Consider the following 18,631-nt stretch of genomic DNA (forward strand, 5'->3'; position numbering starts at 1 on the left):
TAAGACATCCATATACTTCAGGGTTGGCAGATGAACATATAGATTACAAAATTACATATTTGTATTGCACTATATGGTTGTATCACAGTATAAAATTATGGCACTGACTGCAAGGAATATTAGGTCCAGGTTCAAGCAACCCTAACACTTCATCTTGCTTCTTTCCATAAACTGCTCGGTGGTAGCGGCTAAGTAATTTCACATCATTATGCATCAATTTCCTATGTCTAAGACGACAGTAGTGATATTTTTTTGGCTTTGGAAAGTGCTTCAAGGTATGCTAAACATAACAATCACACTCAGGAACTAGGCAACAAATTTTTATGATTGTTTTTATGATTAAGTCAGAGATGCTTATGAGCATTGATTTAAAAATGGAGCACAAGGCAATAGGAATGAGGTTTTCCCCTGGAAATAAAACTACCTCAGCCAGACTTTATGAGAAAACAAGACTACATATAACGCCCTTTAGGACATATGTAGACCAGTGTATACTGTTCCCATGTAGTTTATTCTGCCTCCGTCAAGAATGAGATATTCAAAGACAGTTATGTAACAGATATGCTTACGACTCTCACAGTAACATATACGTACATCAATGCAACAGAATGAAATCTATAGGAAAGCTGTGGACCTTCACAACTCTCTTCTACTTTGCTTACACACAACAATGGAATTTTTTTCAAAGGATTTTGAAACAACTTGCAAAGTCTCTCAACAATTCTGAATCAACTGTTCTTGATCCATTTCAGAGATAAGCTACTCTAATCCATACCATAAGAAGTTTAGTATCATCTTCCAAGACTGTATTAGTCAGAAAACTCAGGTATATGGATATTCCTGCCTTTTTGTCCTAAATTAAATGAAGACTCTCAAAACTAGCTCCTTCTACCTCAAAATCTTGTCAATTATATTCTCTTCAGACTAAAACAGTTTCTCTAATTTTATACTTTAGTTATCAGAATTCATTTAAAATAACTCTTTTGTTCCATTGTAATAGGCAAACTGAAAGAAACTGTAAGAATGCAGAATGTAACTAAGGAAACTGAGTTACCCCTCCTTTTTGCTCTGCTTGGCCTCACTGAGTATTTCTATTCAGTATGCTTTTACTTATTTATTTTCTCTAATGAACGTTCTTGATACTTTGCTACCTGGGTCCTTTCTCAGAAAGCAGCAGCCATGATTTTCTTTCAATTGTTGAAGAACTGGCAAATAACAGCAGGTTGGAACAGTTCTGAATCAGGGTTTGTTTTTTTTTTTTTAAGAAAAAAACCAAAACCAAACCCACAACAAAAAAACCCTGATCCTCTAAATAGACTTGGGACTGAAGCATAGGTATAAGCTTCATTTAATTTGGGTGGAAAGGCAGGAGGAACAAGGGCTCTGCATTGCATTTGAGACCAAATGGAGCAAGAACTTAAGGTCAGAATCACATTAACATCTCTATGAATCTCTGCAGTTTTAATGGAATGCACACTATAACAATCAAAGGATACAAAGGCAGACAAAATATTCTGGAATGGGAAATAGTGCTGGTGTGATTCTGGAATATGAGGTGGTGCTTTAACTTACTGTTTTGGGTAAGTCCATCAGAAATGCTCACCTGAGAAGTCACAGATATGTAGGCAAAACATAACTGTTTATTAATTCTGTAGTATTTTTATACCATGTGAGGAGCTATGCAATTTTGAGAAGTGCTGATTTTCCACCCTTCCTTTAGAAAGCATAACATAGCTGTGTGGTGGTAGTTACTCTTTAAAGGAGCATCTTCAATTGTTATAAGAATCACGCAGTATATTTACTCAAATAACAGTATGTAAATTTTGATTATAGAAATGCTATTTTTGTATGCAAAAATTAATTACTTTCTAAGAAATTACAAAAATCCTGACAAAACATTCCATGAAACATGAATATAGCATATTTCTAAACAACATGCAATGGCAATTTCACTTGCAAATAAAACCCATACTCATTAATACATTGGGGACCTAGTTAAATCCTTGCTCTTCTTGTTGAAAAAGAACACCTCCTCTCAGGACAATGCAGTATCTGTCCTTATGTCTTGTTGCTTTTGAACAAGAGTTCCTGCTCCTGCAGCCTAAGAAAAGCAGCTGTTGCGTTTTTTAACCGTTATGCTTACAAAGACCTGATATGAATGCCTCCAGAAGTACTGCAGTATGCATTACAGCATCATTAAATGAGTGAATGTCACTGTTTCTAAACAATGCAATAAGGCTTTGAGAGGCAAATTGCCTTACAAGTGGATTAGCAAAGGGAAAAAACAAACAAACTAATCTTAAGGTGAAGTTTCCACAGCTTTCAAGGAATATCACATGGCATGGCTACTTGTCATATTAGCTACTAGACTCAAAAATTCAACTGCACCCTCCAGGTCTGCATTTTTAATTGGCTTACGGTTAAAGATACAGCCATGTATCTGACAGAAAATGTAGTTGGGATTCCTGAAGCAGTTCATTAACCTAACCTGTCTAGTCCACATGTTCGACTGAGGGTTATTGCCTTTGAATAGGCGGGGATGTTTGAATAGGCCACACGTGGCTGTGAGACCAGGATGTAGGAAACATTCCAGTACTTCCACTCCCTGGAAGTACTCCCCCTCTCTCATACAGTGCAAGACCTTTGCAGATGAGGGAAGAAAAATGGCATTTTTTGTTCTTAAGATTCCTAAGTCTGTATTTCACAAATATTCTAAAGCCTCTCAGTAGCCTTCATTTTTACCTGTTGATGGCAGCCACACACAAGCAAGAGCAAAAGCAGAGCCTGGAGGCTGAGAGCTACAAAGCAATTTTTCACATGTATGCAATCATTGGCTCTGTTTAAGCAGATGCCCTATTAATCAGGAGTTGGTAAAAGTATAAAACTATGTGTGGCATAATTCTTCACCATTAGCAATACAGAGACAGCCATTTTTTCATTTTAACAACCAATTCCTTTGTATTCCACAAAAGGCTTGAAACAATGTTATTTTAGTCTCGCCACCAGTGTGCTATAGCTGTGTTGTAACACGCAGGTTTTGAATGGCAGAACAGCCTGCAAAAACAGGTGTTCTAGCAGCACACCAGGTATGACAAAGTCCGGGTAGTTTTATCATCATGTTTGAAACAAATGAACAAACACACAAACCAGTGAAACTGCCTAAAGGTTCATCTAATTCAGTATGCACTATATAAAGGGGTTAATATCAGCTGATTGAGAAAAAGGTACAAGAAATTTTGCAACTGAGAACTATGGAGCAACCTGATTACAGGAGAGGTTTTCTTTATATCTAAACCAAGCTTCAGAAGAAAAACTTCTATTTTTGCTTCAGTTGACCTAGTCCTAGCATATGTGGAAGCTGCAGCTTAGAGGTTTCACTGTTTTGTGAAACTGTGAGAGTTACATTTCCCATCTATTTCAGATATTTTAATTTGTTTGGCCTATACTAGGTACTTTGAAGGGGACCAATAAAGATTTGGTTTTGTTAATTATATATATTAGAACTTCAGGTATTAGCAGATATTTTAGTTATATTTTCAGTTACAACCAATATTTTTGTAATGTACAGAATCATAAACTCATACATCGAGTAAGTCCACTTATTTCTGGTGATCTGCACGCTCCTCCACTGAATGCTACAATCTAGGACAGTTTCTGTATGTATCTTTACGCACATACAAAAAAAAAAAAAGATTAAAAATCAAAAAGAAATTTTAAAAATAAAGATAATGCATATATAGTAGTTTCCAGTACAGGACTATATGAAGGCATCAGAATTAAACATTGTGTTGCACACAGTAATGTGTGATTCCTCTGACATTTTAAAATGCAGCAAAACTGATTTGCCCATTTGAGATTTACAAAACAAAACCACCCCACCCACCCCAGCCGAAACCAACCCTCTGCTCTGTTAAACAACCACTTCCAATCTTTGTAATCCCTCTTCATGCTAGTAGTATAACTATGTATCAATCAAATTTTTCAGTGGAAAATAAGATACAATTACATCACTGGATCAGAAACAGGAACTACTGTAACACTTGTATTTTTACAAAAGAACGGGTGTGGTGAGCGCATTAGTTATGTGTATATGTGGTTATATTCAGCATGTTTGAACACATTCGGCCAGTTTGATTTCCTTACCCAAATTCCGTGGAATTAAAGACATGGCAGAGCACAGACCTGTGGACAGAAATTCCCTTCAGTTCTCATAGAAGAGAGAAAGCATCAAAATCAGAATGCAAGAAAAATTAGAGATTCCTAGGAGAAGATAAGATCTGAACATGTATTTCATTAAAAAAAAAACAAACACCAAACCAAGACAAAATGTTTAGGTACTATAATTATCCCATTACTAAAAGCATGAAAGAGGATTATAAGGAAGAAAAGCAGTAAGTATTTGTATGATAAGGCATGTGCAATGGGAAAGAAGCATGCATTAGTTTGTTGTGTGAATTAGCTGTATCTTAATAATTCTTCTAGTCTGGTAGCAAAATCTCAATGCCACTCATCTCTTGAAGAAACAAAATGTGATTTACTATTTATTATGAACATCAGAACATTATTTTTGTTCATTACACAGATTTCTTCTGTATGATCCAGTGTTAGCTGAAAATTTTCCACAAAGTCTCGTAGGACTTATGAATTTTCCTTAGCAAATCATTTTTTTTTTTAATCCTTTATGTATCATACTTTTTTTCCCCTCACAATGTAGGCCATTCTTTTCTACACAAATGGTGGTGTATCCCCAAAAGGGCATTTTAATGTCTGCTATGCATAAAAGCAATTCCTAGCACACAGACATACACAAAATTGTGAAACTTATCTACTATAAATCTCCCTGAGACTTCTTGACTTAAATATTGCAATAATGTGTATAACTGATATTGAAATCTCTAGAAAACTTTACAAATTTCTAATAAACTTGTGGTGTTTCTTAAGCACTTACATTAATTGGTATTTTGCAGATGGGAATGCTAGATGAATGTCCAGCCCCAGCCTCAAGAACATCAACATACATCCTCATCTGCATACAAGTGGCTCCACAGATTTTAATGGGTCAGCTCCTGTCCACAATGCACATGCATGCGTATTTCTTTCGGGGTGGAACAGGAATTATTTCCACATGGTTACTGAGCAGAATATAAGCAATTTGGGACTATGTATCAAAAATCCTTTATTCTGAGTTCAGTAAATTTCTTATTTTTTTACTTGTGAATCTCAGGGCAAAGAATTAAAGCTTTAGCACAGCATACAGGTTATTTAAAAACAAGCATTTGGTTATTATAAAACAAAGACTTAACCACACCAGGATCTAATAGCTGTTAGTAACAGACAACCTGAATAATAGCCAACCCACTTTCCTACAATTTAATTGGCAAACCTATTCTTTCTCTTACTAATTAGAGGTAACCACGCCTACCTTCCCAGAAAGCATGGCGGTAGTAACAGTTTGTTTTAAATTCTGGAGAAGCAAGCAACTACTAAGGGGAGAATTTGCAGAACTACTGTTCTCCCTAACCTTTTTTTTTTTTTGGTTGTGAGGTTTTTTTTATTTTTACATGTTCTTTCTGGATAGGTTTTTTTAATTCAAAATTTGCTATGATGCTGTGGTTTGGTTTTTTTTTTTACTTTTTATTGTAACCCTAGTTTGGTAGCAAGGTAATTTCACCTCTTAGAAAAGTATAAACAAATATGGGAACACTCCCCCACGCCTCCCAGATTTAGACCTAATGGTAGAACAAGAAGTGATACAATATTTTATGTATACTTACTTGTTATTAAGTAACAATGTTTTAGTGTGTGAGTGCTGGTGTGAACTGATTCCATCCTGGAACATCTATCCTGCCTGACTTACTTGAGGCCCAGTCTGTAAAACAGAAATGGCATGGTTTTATGTTCCCTAATCTTTTCTTTGATTTGCCCTTGCCTGCAGTGCCTTCCTGAGCAGCGATGGACACTCATGCTGTGAGAAGAATATGAAAAGAAGGCTCTGGAAACTTTAGCCGTGCTAGTACCCTTATAAGCGACATTAGAAAAAAGAAGTTCTGAGGATACTGAGTTGCCGCTCGCTGTCGAGTTCCTGAGGGAAAGATGGTGAGACAAAGGTGTTTGCTGCTCGCCAGCACTCTTGGAAGTGGTATTTGAAGACCTGTGCCCCTCACTGGTGCTCAGCAGCCCGAGGCGCCTACCTCAGCACTGCCTTACGCCGCTGAAGGGGCGCCGGCCTCTCCTCGGGGCCCTGCTCTCTCGGGGCGACTCTACGTACATAACGTCGTTTGTGGGACTGTTTCCGGGCTTGTTTTTCTTTTGTTCGCGGCCAGGCTTTTACACGCTTGTTTGCGGCCTGGGCGCGGCGGGGCAGGAGCGAGCCCACCTCCCCTCCCCCTCGCCTCCTCCCCCGGCCTTTGTTCGCGCTGGGGGAGGAAGCGGCGGGAGCGGGGCCGACCCAGCCCGCCATGGGCGGGGGACGGGCAGCCGCGCGCTCCCCGCTTCCCGCCCGCCCGCCTGACTGGAAGGGCGTTGCCCCCCGCGCGCGCGCGGCGGGGGCCCGGGAGCGCGCACCGTGGCCCCGCCGGCCGCGCTGGCGGGTCCCCCGTCCCGTCCCCCACCCCCTTTCTCCGGGCGAGGCGCCGAGGCCTCCGGCGAGGCCGGGCCTGCGCTTGCCGTCGGCGGCGCCGCCTGGCAGGGCGGGGCGGTGCCGGGGGCCGGCGGCGGGGCGTGGAGCCGAGCCGAGCCGGGGTTTCCCGGCCGGGCAGCACGGGCGGGGCGGAGGGGGGAGGTTAACCGCGCCCAGGCTCTCGCTTCCCGATGGCTGCGGGGAGCTGAGCGGGCGCCCGGCGTGCGAGGAGGAGTCGAGACCCAGCGACACCCCCCTCCCCCGCCGCGCTCTCCTTCCGACTCGACTCCCCCGGCCGGCGCGGCCGCCTCCCCGGGACCCAGCCGGGCAGAGCGCGGGCGGCTCCCCTCCTCCTCCGCCCCCTCCTCCTCCTCCTCCTCCGCCCCCCTTCCCCTCCCCAGGCCGGCGGGACGCGGGCAGGAGCCGCGGGCGACGGACGTCCCGGCCCGGTTAATGAGCAGCGGCCGGAAGGGCAGGTAACCGTCTGAGGGGAGCGAAAGCGGGGTGGGTGGGTGGGGGGGAGCGCACAACAGCCTCGTCGCCTTCCCGCCGCCGCCCGCCTCGCCGAGCCCCCCGGCCCCACCCCGGGGCCATCTTCCCGCCGGCGGCCCTGGCTCCCCCTCAGCGCCGGCTCCTTCCTCCCCTGCGCGGCTGCGCCCCGCTCCCCTCCCCCGCCGCCGCACTTCTCCTTTCCCCCAGCCCCCCCCCCCCCCCCCCCCCCCCCCGCCGCTCCCTCGGCTCTCGCCTCGCCGGGGCCCCGGGCCGGCCCCCGCCGCCTCGCCCACCCGTTCTCCGCGGCCCCCGCCGGAGAGGAGGAAGGGCGGCTGATGGTTTGTCCACCTCTTAGTATGGCGGGGTTGGAAATAGACCCCCTCCCCCGCGCTTCCCCACCTCCTCGGTGCTCCAGCTTCCCCTAAAAAAGAAGTGTGTTTGTAGCTGGAGGAGGAGGAGAGAAAGGTGGGGGTGGGACTGATTCTCTCTTGAAGGCTTTAAGGCGAAAAGGGAGGAGACCTTGGATCTTGCGGGGTTCCATTTTTAATTATAATTACGCCGTAGTGGTCTCTGCTAGACGGGTTTGAGGTGTTTTCTTGCACTCGTTAAGGCGCAAAAGGCGAGTTTCCCGAGCCATCCAGCCGGCAGAGGGGATATTTGGAGAGAGATTCAAGAAAAAGCTATGGTGGTGCCGGCTGTAATGGTGGAATACTGATTGAGAGGAGACGGGGGTGAGACGCCCAGGGTAAGACGGCTTCCAGCAGCCCCCGGCCCGGCGGGGGGCGCGCAGGCTGGCCCCGGCTGCTTGTGCCTGGGAGGGGGGGGGCTGGGGAAGGGGCTTCTTCCCTTCAAAAGCCGAGCCTCGGGGGGATTTAGACCGTGTATTTGTCGTCCCCCCATGTATCACGGTGCTGCATGTTTCTGTGTGCCCGTAGCAGCGATAACGAAGATCATGGAGGGTGTTTGCTACAATAGAAAAATGGAGTTTGCTCCTCGGAAATGCTCTTAAAGATATCGTTTCGCTTCCCCGCTTCTTATTGAAAGCATTTCAGTATTTGTTTATTTTTTATCCATACCAAGGATATTGAAGGAGCAGGGTTTTTAAATCTATAGCTTTGTAGGAAATGAAGAGGTGTAAAGTCTTGTATGTAAATATGAAAGAGACGAGGCGTTCTATTAAAAAAAATAATCTTGTCCAGAAGGAAATCAGAATGATATAGAGGTTGTTGTAAGTAAGACATCAATTTATCATTCCTGAAAATGAACTGAAATTTTAACGAATGTGATATTTCATTATTCTCCAACAAAGTCTTGCTTGAGACTCGTTATTTTAAATAAGGCATTCTTCCTAGGATGCCGGCTGCCACGTTATTATGTATTGTCTCCACAGGAGAAAATAGGAGGAAAGGACTGTAAATGTAAGCCTTAAGTGATTATTGAAACAGCCTTTGAGAATAGTTGGCTCAACTTGGAGAGGTGATTTAAGACTGAAAAATTAAACGTTTTGCTGCTGTAAAATATCCGCACCTAATCGCGGGAGATTTATCCCATATTTTAAGCTGATCGCTAAACACAAGGATGTAAATCAAGACAAAATGCTGTCGATGTGTGTGTGAAATACATGTGAGGAAACGAACATGTTAATATCTAAACTTGCTCTAAATGTAATATTTATCGAAGGTTTTGTTTCGTTTTGGTTTTTTTTTTTTTTTCTTCTCCTCCTTCCATGCCTTAGGAAAGGAGAAAGAGAAGGGGTGATAATAGTGTAGTTGTTTTGGTGGCTGCAGATTAGCCAGGGTGTGTGTTTGATTTTCTTTTTGCTGTGAATGAATGGATCTTTCTGTGCCTGGGCCCAATAGCTGCGACAAGATGGCGTTTGCAGCAAGGCAGCTCTCATTTTTCAACTCCTCCTCACCACAGCTTTGCCAAACTAGATCTTATTTCGTAATTGTATTTTAGATTTACTTTCTCATTTTTTTGCTTTCTTCTTTTTTTGGGGGGGGGTGGGGGTAGGAGGAGCATTTGGAAGATTGCTGCAAGAAATCTGTGGGGCTTTTTTCTTAATTTTTGTGAGCTTCTCCAGATAGGAACTAGGTGGGAGGAGTAAATAGTTTTATTGAAATGTTCACATAGGCTCTTACTGGATAAAGGGGTGACATGATTTTCTTTTTTACCTTGCAGTGCCTGCTTAATACCATCAAAATGTTCTTGGCTTTTATTAAGCCTGTTGCTGAAAAACAGTATTTTAAACCTAGACCACAGGTACGCAAAGGCTCTGCTGGGGCTGTGTACTGTTGCTGGTTCTCTACTAGCCAGGTAATCATCAGACCCCGTGCAGACAGTTATCTTTCTCTAATACAAGAGAGTCTTCCATCTGCTTCAGAATGCTAACAATTTGCGAAGGCCCATTAAAACTGCTTTTGACCCAGATTTATTGTCATACTCTAGGTAACTAATTCCTATGGGAAAGAATAAGAAAGGTTTTGGGGCTATTAAAACAGGTCTGTCTCTGATGTATTTAAAATGACATTATACATTTCTAAAGCCTTTTATGTGTGTTTTTTAGCATCTTTTAAGGAAAATGGACTTTCAGATTGTAACTTTTGTGATCTTTCACTATGGTGCCAAGCTTCCTAACTTTGGTAGCCCAAACAAAATAGCTTGGTTAATATTTGATATACTGGACTCAGGCTTAAAATAATACACTTCCCAGCATGAAAAATAATAAATGCTTGTTATGTCTCCTGTATTTAAATGACCTCCAAATCTTTGGTAATATCAACCTTTTTAGTACTAGTTATCTATGGCTTAATGTATAATCAGTTGTTTGTTAGTTTATTGTAATAGCCCAGCTGTAGTTCATACACAAGGAAGCTAGGAAGCCGAAGAGCTGATTTGCAATTGAGGCTTGCATTGTTGGTTTGTTTTTTTTTTAAGGGGGGGGGGGGGGGGGGAAACCCAAAACAAACCTGAAATTAGCTAAATGCCTTTTACTTATCTGGTATGTTAAGAACAATTTTTAAATCAAGAATACTTGTCCAATAAACTGTTAATTCCATTTGATGGTACTTGTAATGTCCTGTTGAGCTTGAAACTAGTTGTGCAGGTTTTTTGGTACTACTACTTGGGCCTTTCAGTACAGGATCAGAAAGGAGTAGGGTGATGTGGGATTTTGTATTGGGTAAGATAAATTACATTTATCCTTGTTTAGTCCTTGCCAGCTGCTAAGTCAGTATGTAGCAAGCATTCTACCGTGAAAGCTTTGGCAACATGTAAGTTAGAATTCCATAGTAAATCTTAGCAGAACAGTTTTTAAATCATCTCCATACCTCATGGAATCTGAGAATGTTGTTTTTATACTTAATGAGGATTCTTCTTGTGTAAATAACCAATAAAGTGTTGTCTAATTAGGAAGTGTGTAGAATTTTGTATAGTATTAGTATCATCCAAGAATGAACAGTCTATACAGCTATAAAAAAATTTAAATTAGAACAATTAAAACAATAGAAAAAGAAATACCTTAAATTAATGCAATTACTTTCAGGATCCTTTAATTATAGTAGAAATATATATCTTTTGCATTTGTAGGATGCCTTTTCCTGAAATTAAGCAAGATGTTGGCTGTAGTGTGTAATAACTTCCTGGTGCTTTGGAGGCTTCAATTTGGTCATGTGGAAAACGACTCTAACTGTTTCCTCTTAGTTACTTAGTTTTTATGTTTCTATCCATGTGAAACGATGCCAGTTCATCTGAAACTTGCCTTGCTTCTGCAGATTCTTGTGATGCCTATTGCTGTACTTAGGAATGTTAAGGAAATGTTGGGTTTAGCTAGCTTTGTAGTTATTGTGATTTAAAAAAAAAAAAGTTGCTTGCTTTCTGTGAAGCCAGCAATAGATTTGTCTTATGTACATCGGGCTCAGCTCATGTTGTAGTCAGTGAATTGGATTAAATTCTTACTGTCCATGGATTTTGGCTCTCGGCATTAGTGGATTGGTAATTGATATTCTCAATTTTAATATCCAGTTTTAGCCATATGGCATACCATATTGTTTCAAAAATTGCATTTGGTGCTAGTGTGTTGCTAGCAAGTTGAATGAGAAATCGTGCAATCATGTGGTTGAATTATACTTAGGTGAGTTGTCTTTGGAGTCTTTAATGCCTATGTTCATGACATTATTTTGGGTATTATTCCCCCCCTCCCCCCCCTAGTATTTTACTGATTATGTTGGGGGGAAAAATATCTATAATCTTGAAAACTCACTCATGTTAATGGAATGTTTCTTAAACATATGATTGAAGATAAAGTGGAGAAAAAATTAAGGGAGTCTCTTGATTGCTTGAAGTGCAGACTCAAAATGAAAAAAATACATATTCCATTCAAAATGTTTTTTTTTCTCCCACTGATAATGTTGGAACTAGTATTAGCCAAGGTCATGATAAAAAACAAAAATACCCCCAAGCCCTATGTTCTATTTAACATAGTATCTCAATTTATTATTTCTTCACAGGGTGTCTAGTATGCTGGGGATTTTGTGTGCATGGATTTGGTTTTTCACCAAACAGAAATGTATGCAGAATCCATAGATACTTGAGCCAACTGGTAGTTCAGCAGAACATGAAGAGGTTTTTAAAAGCTCTGAGCTGGCCATGAACAGTACCTTTACTTCAGATGCCAAAATAATCAATGTAAATTACTGTGGAAGGCTTTCTTCCACAGTACAAAAATATGGACACTCCAAAATAGGTTTTGAAGCAGAATACTGCATTTTTAAAGCACTAGCAGGGTTCTAAGTAGAGCGAAAGGAGATGGTTAGTTAGCCTTTGAACAAAAATATGCATTTAGAAGTATTTTTGGGAACATAAAGATCAGATGTTCTTGGCCTGTTTTTTAAACAGCTGACCTTCTAAAATGTGTTCTTCACAATTAATAGCTCGTAAGACTATATTCACTTGTATTAGATGTCCATTCAATTTATTAGAGTGATACAATGTGTTAGCCTCTTGAAATATAATAAAATATTTCTGTTTGTCTGGAAGACTGGTTGGAACCTTGAGTGTAATTGTTATTAGGGGGCAATGCTTGCCTTGCCCGGTATATTTTTAGACATCCAGGAATCTTCTTTCTTGAACCCAGCTAGAGAGTAATGACACAACAATATTCATGCATGCCATCTGGAAATGGTGAAGATAAGGTGTCAGCCTTCTGTGCATATCTTACCTGTGCATATCTTATGCTCAGTGTTACTGGGGATGCTGTAATTAGATGCCTACATGGTAATTTGTATGTGTAAGCCAAAAAATTTTTTTGGAGACATCATGGAAGCATAATTTGTAGGGAATCTTGGAAATTATAACTTTAAATTCTGTCTAGGGTTTCCAGCACTGGCCTGAACACTCAGTTGTTTGGTTCTCAAAATTTTTAAGTGCCAGAAAATAAGGATCCCATAGTAAATGTTACACGTTGACCTGGTTATTGGTATTTTAGGTCATTGGGGCGAGGGGCATGGGATGACAGACACAGGAATAACTGCTTGAGAAAGCAGTTACTAAGCAAATAATTCAGTTGTTTAAATGTTGCTGGATGTAAACCTTGTTGAAATCCAATACAAATAACTATAGCACGTTTAAAATGGGAATGCTTTAGATGTTGCAGATGTTCAGAAGACCTGTCTTTGGATTAATGGTTGCCCTCTGTCAGCTATTCCGTGGTAATTATCCGTGCCTGCGCTCTTAAGATAAGTGCAAGGTTATTCAAATAAGCATAGACCTTTTTCAGGGGGGACCAAATTAATCCCAATATCTCAAACTCAACGTAAGCCTAAAGGGTGCATAGAGATGACTTTTGTGGGTCAGCTGATGTTGGAAACTTGCTCATGAGTCTGAGCCCTGTTTGGCTGGTGAACAAGCAGAATATGTAGGTTAATACCAAGATCTCTGAGATTTCTTACTGGCTTGAATACTCAGGTAGACCTTGTTTTAAAATTATTTTTTCCAAATTTCTTTGACTTAGGAATTGTTGAAAACAATTTTGAAGAGAAAAGGTTATTGTTGTCACTTGTCACAGACTTATGAAGATAAGAGCTATAGTTATTTTTTTATTTTGTGAGGCTGAAGGGTTAAAACTTGATTTTCCTGTGCCGTGTCTGTTTTGGAATCCTAATAATGCAGAAGTGAAAATGAAGCTGAAGACCTGAAAAAGGTGATCTGAGGGAACTTAAAGGAGACAAGATAGAAGGTAGCTCTGTAATTGACGGTTGTAAAGACGGCTAAATCTTCTAAATACTATTGATAAAAATAATTTGAACTTGATCGGGGGAAAATCAGTAGCAGGATAACACAGTGAAGAGAAAGAGTGATTGAAGATCTAGTTGCCATTTTAATATGAAATGTAGTTCATTTCTGTAAGTAGTTTGCATGAAACCGCTTCATTAAAAATATGGGGGATTTATTTAAGTAGAATTTCAGTCTGTCAGATTACTACAATTTCTAAGGGTCCTATGTATAGAAAAGAAACACCTTCTATATGTTAGAAGGATGAATTGAATTGTAAATAGCTAAATACTCTTTTTTTGTATGTTCCTATATTGATCTGAGGACGGTTTGCCTAAAATTTCTTGCCAGTTATGTTTATCATGTTTTTCTCGGATGAGAATATTTTTGATGTCGTCTTGAAAACTGCAGTAATGCCTGTCAGCACTCCCAAAAAAGAAAATATTAATTATCTGTGATAGATTAGATTGGGTTTTTTTGAAGCTTTATGTAATGCAGGCCTATATTAAAAACAATGTAAAGATTTTTCTCACTATATTCATGTCTGTCTTTTTCACCCCCTAGGGAAAGGGGCCGGGGTGTGTGTGTGTGTGGGGGGGGGAAGAGTAAAACCAAAATACTTCTCTCTGGAAACTCCTGCATGCTGTCTGTCAAAGTAGTTGTGAGATTTTTACCAGCTCAGGTATCAGTGATGATATTGCTCATCTTTTTTACAAAATCAAATTGTATTGAGTACAGGGGACTAAATAAGAAATTCCGCAAAGCTTTCTGTATGACTTTCACAAAGATGAACACCCACAAAGTTGACATCACTGACAGGAAAGCAATGTCTTACCTCTGTGGCTTGATTTTTCTTCTATTATGGTAGACTTTAGAGTAGCTGATGCTAGTTATTTCTTTTTTTTGTAAGAAAGACAAAGAATATCTGCTTAACTACTGCAGGTGAGCTGTTAATTCTGTACACTTTTGTTTTCTTACTGCTTTTCTGGCTGCCTGGCCTATCTTGGCCTGGATGTAAGGAACCATCTTAGAAAGTCTGTTCAGTAACATGTGCTTTGTGTTCATCCTGACATTTTAGGATTTATTGAAATCTGTCAATAAATAGAGGTTATCTAAGATTATTTGCAAAACCATGGAGCTATTCCAGAAGCCGGATTGGTTTTGTTTTATTTCTGTGAAATGCCAAAACAAATCTCCAACACTGCTCTGACAGAAAAATTGCTATTTGTGCACTTCAAAAATTGCAGTTGAACTCTCGCAGAAAATGAAATATGTGCCCAGTATTAATGCTGTGTGCTTTACTTTATTGTAACGAGAACTTTCTCGTTGGGACTTAGGGTATATTTTACTAGACTGTTTACCTACTGAGCAGGCTGTTCAGCTTACAAACGTTTTTGGAGGTTATCTGGTATGCTTGTATCTGTCCAGATGTTGTGCCTTGTAAGCTGTTGCCTGAGGTGTTGCTCCCCTGTAATTGGTGGGGTATGTGGCTTGCTTCTGGAATTAGAGAAATTGAACTGCTCTGGTGTACTCTTTTAAATTTGGAACACTTTGTATTCAGTTCAGCTGTTTGACTTCTGTAGGTATTTGAGAGATTTGCCAGAAAATTGAAGGATAGGAGGTGGGTCAAAGCTCCGAGGTTAAAAGCATACAGACAATGGTAGGAACATGCCTTTTTTTGTTAACGCAGAGATCTTAAAACTTAATGCTTAGTTATCTTTGCTACTGAAAGACCAGGCAGAAATGTTCAGTTAGTAAGCAGCATTGACCAGATATCCCCAAACTTAGTTTGATATGTGTGCAAAACAAATATTTTCTAGTGAGATCTTTGTGGTGAAAACTAGTGCAGTCAATCTGTTTTTGCCATATATGTAAAGTTCTGTCAATTTTTTTAAATTGTTGAGCTGATCCATGTTAGTTAACACCAAGTGGTTCAAGGTATGTGTTGAACATAGCAACGTTTGAATCTCAAAATTAAAAAAAACAAACACCATGAGTTATAACTGCATAATACAAAACTTAATGTAGTTTTGTTTCCAGTAAATGAAGTGACAGCGTGCACCAAAGCAGGCCTACATGTGCTTCAAGATGCTGAGAAGAAATCTCTTAATGGGCCTTTTGGATTTTTCAAGTTTAGTTCCCAAAACTGTTTTCTTCAGATAGCCTAGCAAATGTGTTTGGAGGGTGGTGTGGTAATTTTTTTTCTGTTTGTCTAGAAAAACAAAGTCGATGTGATAGTCTGCTGAAACCTTTGGTACTCGGAATAAGATTTTACGGTACTAATTAAGGAGTTCTCTTTGTTAGAACATATGTTTGATATTCCTGTTGCACATTCTTTGTGAAGTGGTAAAATACTGGAGATACACTGCTGCTTGTTTAACAAAGGTGTTGTCTGTACAGAGGTCAAGGATGGTTCACTTGATGCATGTGGCAATTTAATTGTGCTTCAGGTTACTAAGTCCTGGATTTCACTACAGGTTGTCAGATATTATCTGGCTAGTGCCTGTCAACTTGCTGTAGAAGTCAATATACAGCATTTTGGTTAAAAGATGGTATAATATTTAAAGAAAATGAAATAATACTGAACAGCAACAATTTAACAGATTTAAAGTCTTGACAAAGTGTGTCTTTAATAGATGCTTGAGAAGTTGGGGAAGTGCATTTTCATGTATGAAAACTTGAATATCGTAGAAACTGCACAGTGAAGTCATGGGTTAGCTCAACTTTACTGTCTTCCTTTTTTCTTGTGCCTATAGACAATAGGTGAAGCTTCAGCATTTCAGGAAATACTTTGATTTGTCCTACACAAAGATTCATTGCTGGTATGTGGGGAAGGCAGAACTTGTGCAGAACCTGTGTTTGCAGTTTTAATACCTGGGCAAGTAGTTCACAGGTGTGAGTAGTTACGTATCTGATTATTCAAAGTCTTACCAGTCTTTTTTGACATCCTGTAAATTCAGGAGATCCGAGGTTAAATCATGGAATTTTTCAAAAAGAAAAAACTGTATCCTTTAAAAGCAGAGTAGAGTATCTGGAAGGCAAGGAGGAAACATATTATAAACACTATAAACTCAGGAACTTTGAAAACAGAATGAAGTTCTTAGAAAAATTATGGAAATCTTAGTCAATTCCTTAGATGTGAGAAGATGCCCGGTTATCTTCATGTTTGTTTCTAGTCTGACTCTTCTCTATTCCCTTTAACTCTTATCAGAAGATGGAACTCATACTAAATCAAGCTGCTCTGTGTTTGCTACCCTGGGGATCAAATATATAAAGCTTTTGAACATATTTTCTTGAGATAAGATGGGATGTGAAGCTGTGTCACCTAGCTAGCAGTGCCTACCGGTTCACCTGGATACATCCTGTGGAGATTTCAGGTTTAATTCATTTGTTTTTGATTTCTCAGTCAAATTTATCCTGTAGTAATTTTTCTGTTCCATATCCTTGCTGTTGTGAATTAAACTTAAAAGGGCTCACTCTGGGGAAGTCAGTTATTGCTGCCCTCTGTCACAAAAGGTGGCATAGACATCTGCTGTTCAGCAGCTGCCTTGCCAGTTCACAAATTGGCATTTGAGGAAACCAAGATGGGCAAACAGTTTATCATCATACCCTGTGCTGCAAAACTGTGATAGTTTGGCTTTTAGATAATGAGCAGCTTGGCTCTCACAAAAGATGGAGGAACCTATAAAAGCAAGCTTTTCTAAGTGGAAGCTGGAGTTGGAAGCAACAGTAACTGTTTTTCCCAAGTCAGAATCTGTAATACTCTGTATAAGGTGGTAGTGGCCAGTCTTCAAAGCTTTCTCCCCTTCTGTTTTTAAAGGACCAAGCTGATACATTGTCTACTGCAGTTTAGTGCGTTTTCTGTTTGAAAAACAAAAGCAAAACCACTCTCCCTTCAAAAACCCACATAGTTTTGCACTACAATAGTGTCCAGGGGCTCCAAATAACCATGAAGCAGCGCTTGTATGAAGGGGTGTGTGCAGACAGTTAGGGAAATCAGTGAAAAACCTCGAGTAACAGATTTCAACTAACTATACTGGTGGCTGGCTTTGTTTAAAGCAGACTGTGCTTTTTTGAATTCACTTTGCATGTATTCCCCCCCCCCCCCCCCCAAAAAAAAAAAAAAAAAAAAAGAAGGGATTGTTTTCTGATGTTTTAAGTTTTGTCTGTCTTAATTTCCACTCTGGCTCCAAACCCTAGTAGTACTCGTTTTCTTTTTATCAATTTTTCCTCGATTTTGATCAGTTAACTGGATGCGTAACACCTAGAGGAGTACAACTGCTACTTAAAGACTAATGCCAGAAATTTTAAGAGGGTTAATGCAGTATTATGGAAAGAAGAACACCCAGGTGTGAAAGCAAATGTTTCCTGTTGTACCTTTGTGCTTTCTGTTGTGATTCCGTCTCTGGGCTGTGTTGTTGCATTGTGTCTGTTCCTAAACAACAGTTCTCAGTCTAATGGCTTCAAGGTCTCCTGTGTTACTCTACTTTCCAGTCTGTCGACCTTGCTTTTCTTGTTCCTGTTCTTCTGTACCTTAACTTACCGTGTATCTACAGTACATATCAAAATACAGCCACTGTGCTGGGAGAAATTGGTGAGCTACTGGGGGTATAAATCATTGCTACCAAATCCAGTGGAACTGCTTGCACTTTGATTACAGATGGGTTATGCTGATTGCAGAGCTAAAGAACAAAGTATTGCTCTGTCTAATCTGGGGGGGAAAGATCAGAGAAGTCATGCCATATTTTAATCTCTACTGAGTATTCTTTTATCTGCTCGATGTATATAATACATTTTAAGTTTTAAGGTCCACTGAAATAAATACTTTTTATCTTCAGACTGGTGCTGAGAAGTGGTTATTTCATGGTGTAGCTTAACTTCTTTCTAACAGTGGTTTGTTAATCTCTTACTGAAGAACAGTGTGCAGTTTGAACACCTAAATTCTTATTTCAATGAAATAAATGTGTTCTTTTTATTAATTAGCTGAAGCTTGGATAAGATCTTTAACATGGTTGTAAAGAATGAATATTTTTCTCTTAGATGATCTCTGAGGCTGTCTTGTACAGTCTCTGTAGCAGACGCACAAAGAGAGCAGATGGTTTGTTCAAATGTCTTAACTACCATATTTTTATTGAGGGAGGATGTGATTGTAGTTACAGTGAGAAGGTAGTTATTAAGGCTTGTCCAGGCTGTCTCTAAGATGCAGTGCCCTTGTTGATGCTATTGGATTTTTTTATTAGTAGTCTTTTT

The 18,631-nt window shown here is 40.1% G+C and overlaps 1 protein-coding gene and 1 long non-coding RNA gene across 8 annotated transcripts in view; one reads left to right on the forward strand and one right to left on the reverse strand.

Moving 5' to 3' along the window:
- Positions 1 to 1,620: 1,620 nt before the first annotated feature.
- On the reverse strand, positions 1,621 to 7,715 carry LOC114015497 (uncharacterized). Its single transcript, XR_008731317.1, has 3 exons — positions 7,405 to 7,715; positions 5,775 to 5,869; positions 1,621 to 4,182 (listed from the first exon to the last, which is right to left on the reverse strand). It is a non-coding gene; the product is annotated as an uncharacterized LOC114015497 (long non-coding RNA).
- The window catches only part of GNB1 (G protein subunit beta 1), a 45,636-nt gene continuing 33,741 nt past the window's right edge, over positions 6,737 to 18,631 (forward strand). For 3 of the 7 annotated variants that reach the window (XM_055704522.1, XM_055704520.1, XM_055704521.1), the window contains exon 1: positions 6,739 to 7,095. The gene's annotated coding sequence lies outside the window, so the exon portion shown is untranslated. Of the gene's footprint in view, positions 7,096 to 7,721; positions 7,857 to 18,631 lie in introns of those variants that run through there. The other 4 variants (XM_014278846.3, XM_027803384.2, XM_055704525.1 and 1 more) reach the window with 3 other exon arrangements.

Source organism: Falco cherrug, chromosome 3, assembly GCF_023634085.1.
Source record: "Falco cherrug isolate bFalChe1 chromosome 3, bFalChe1.pri, whole genome shotgun sequence".
Lineage (NCBI taxonomy): Eukaryota > Metazoa > Chordata > Aves > Falconiformes > Falconidae > Falco > Falco cherrug.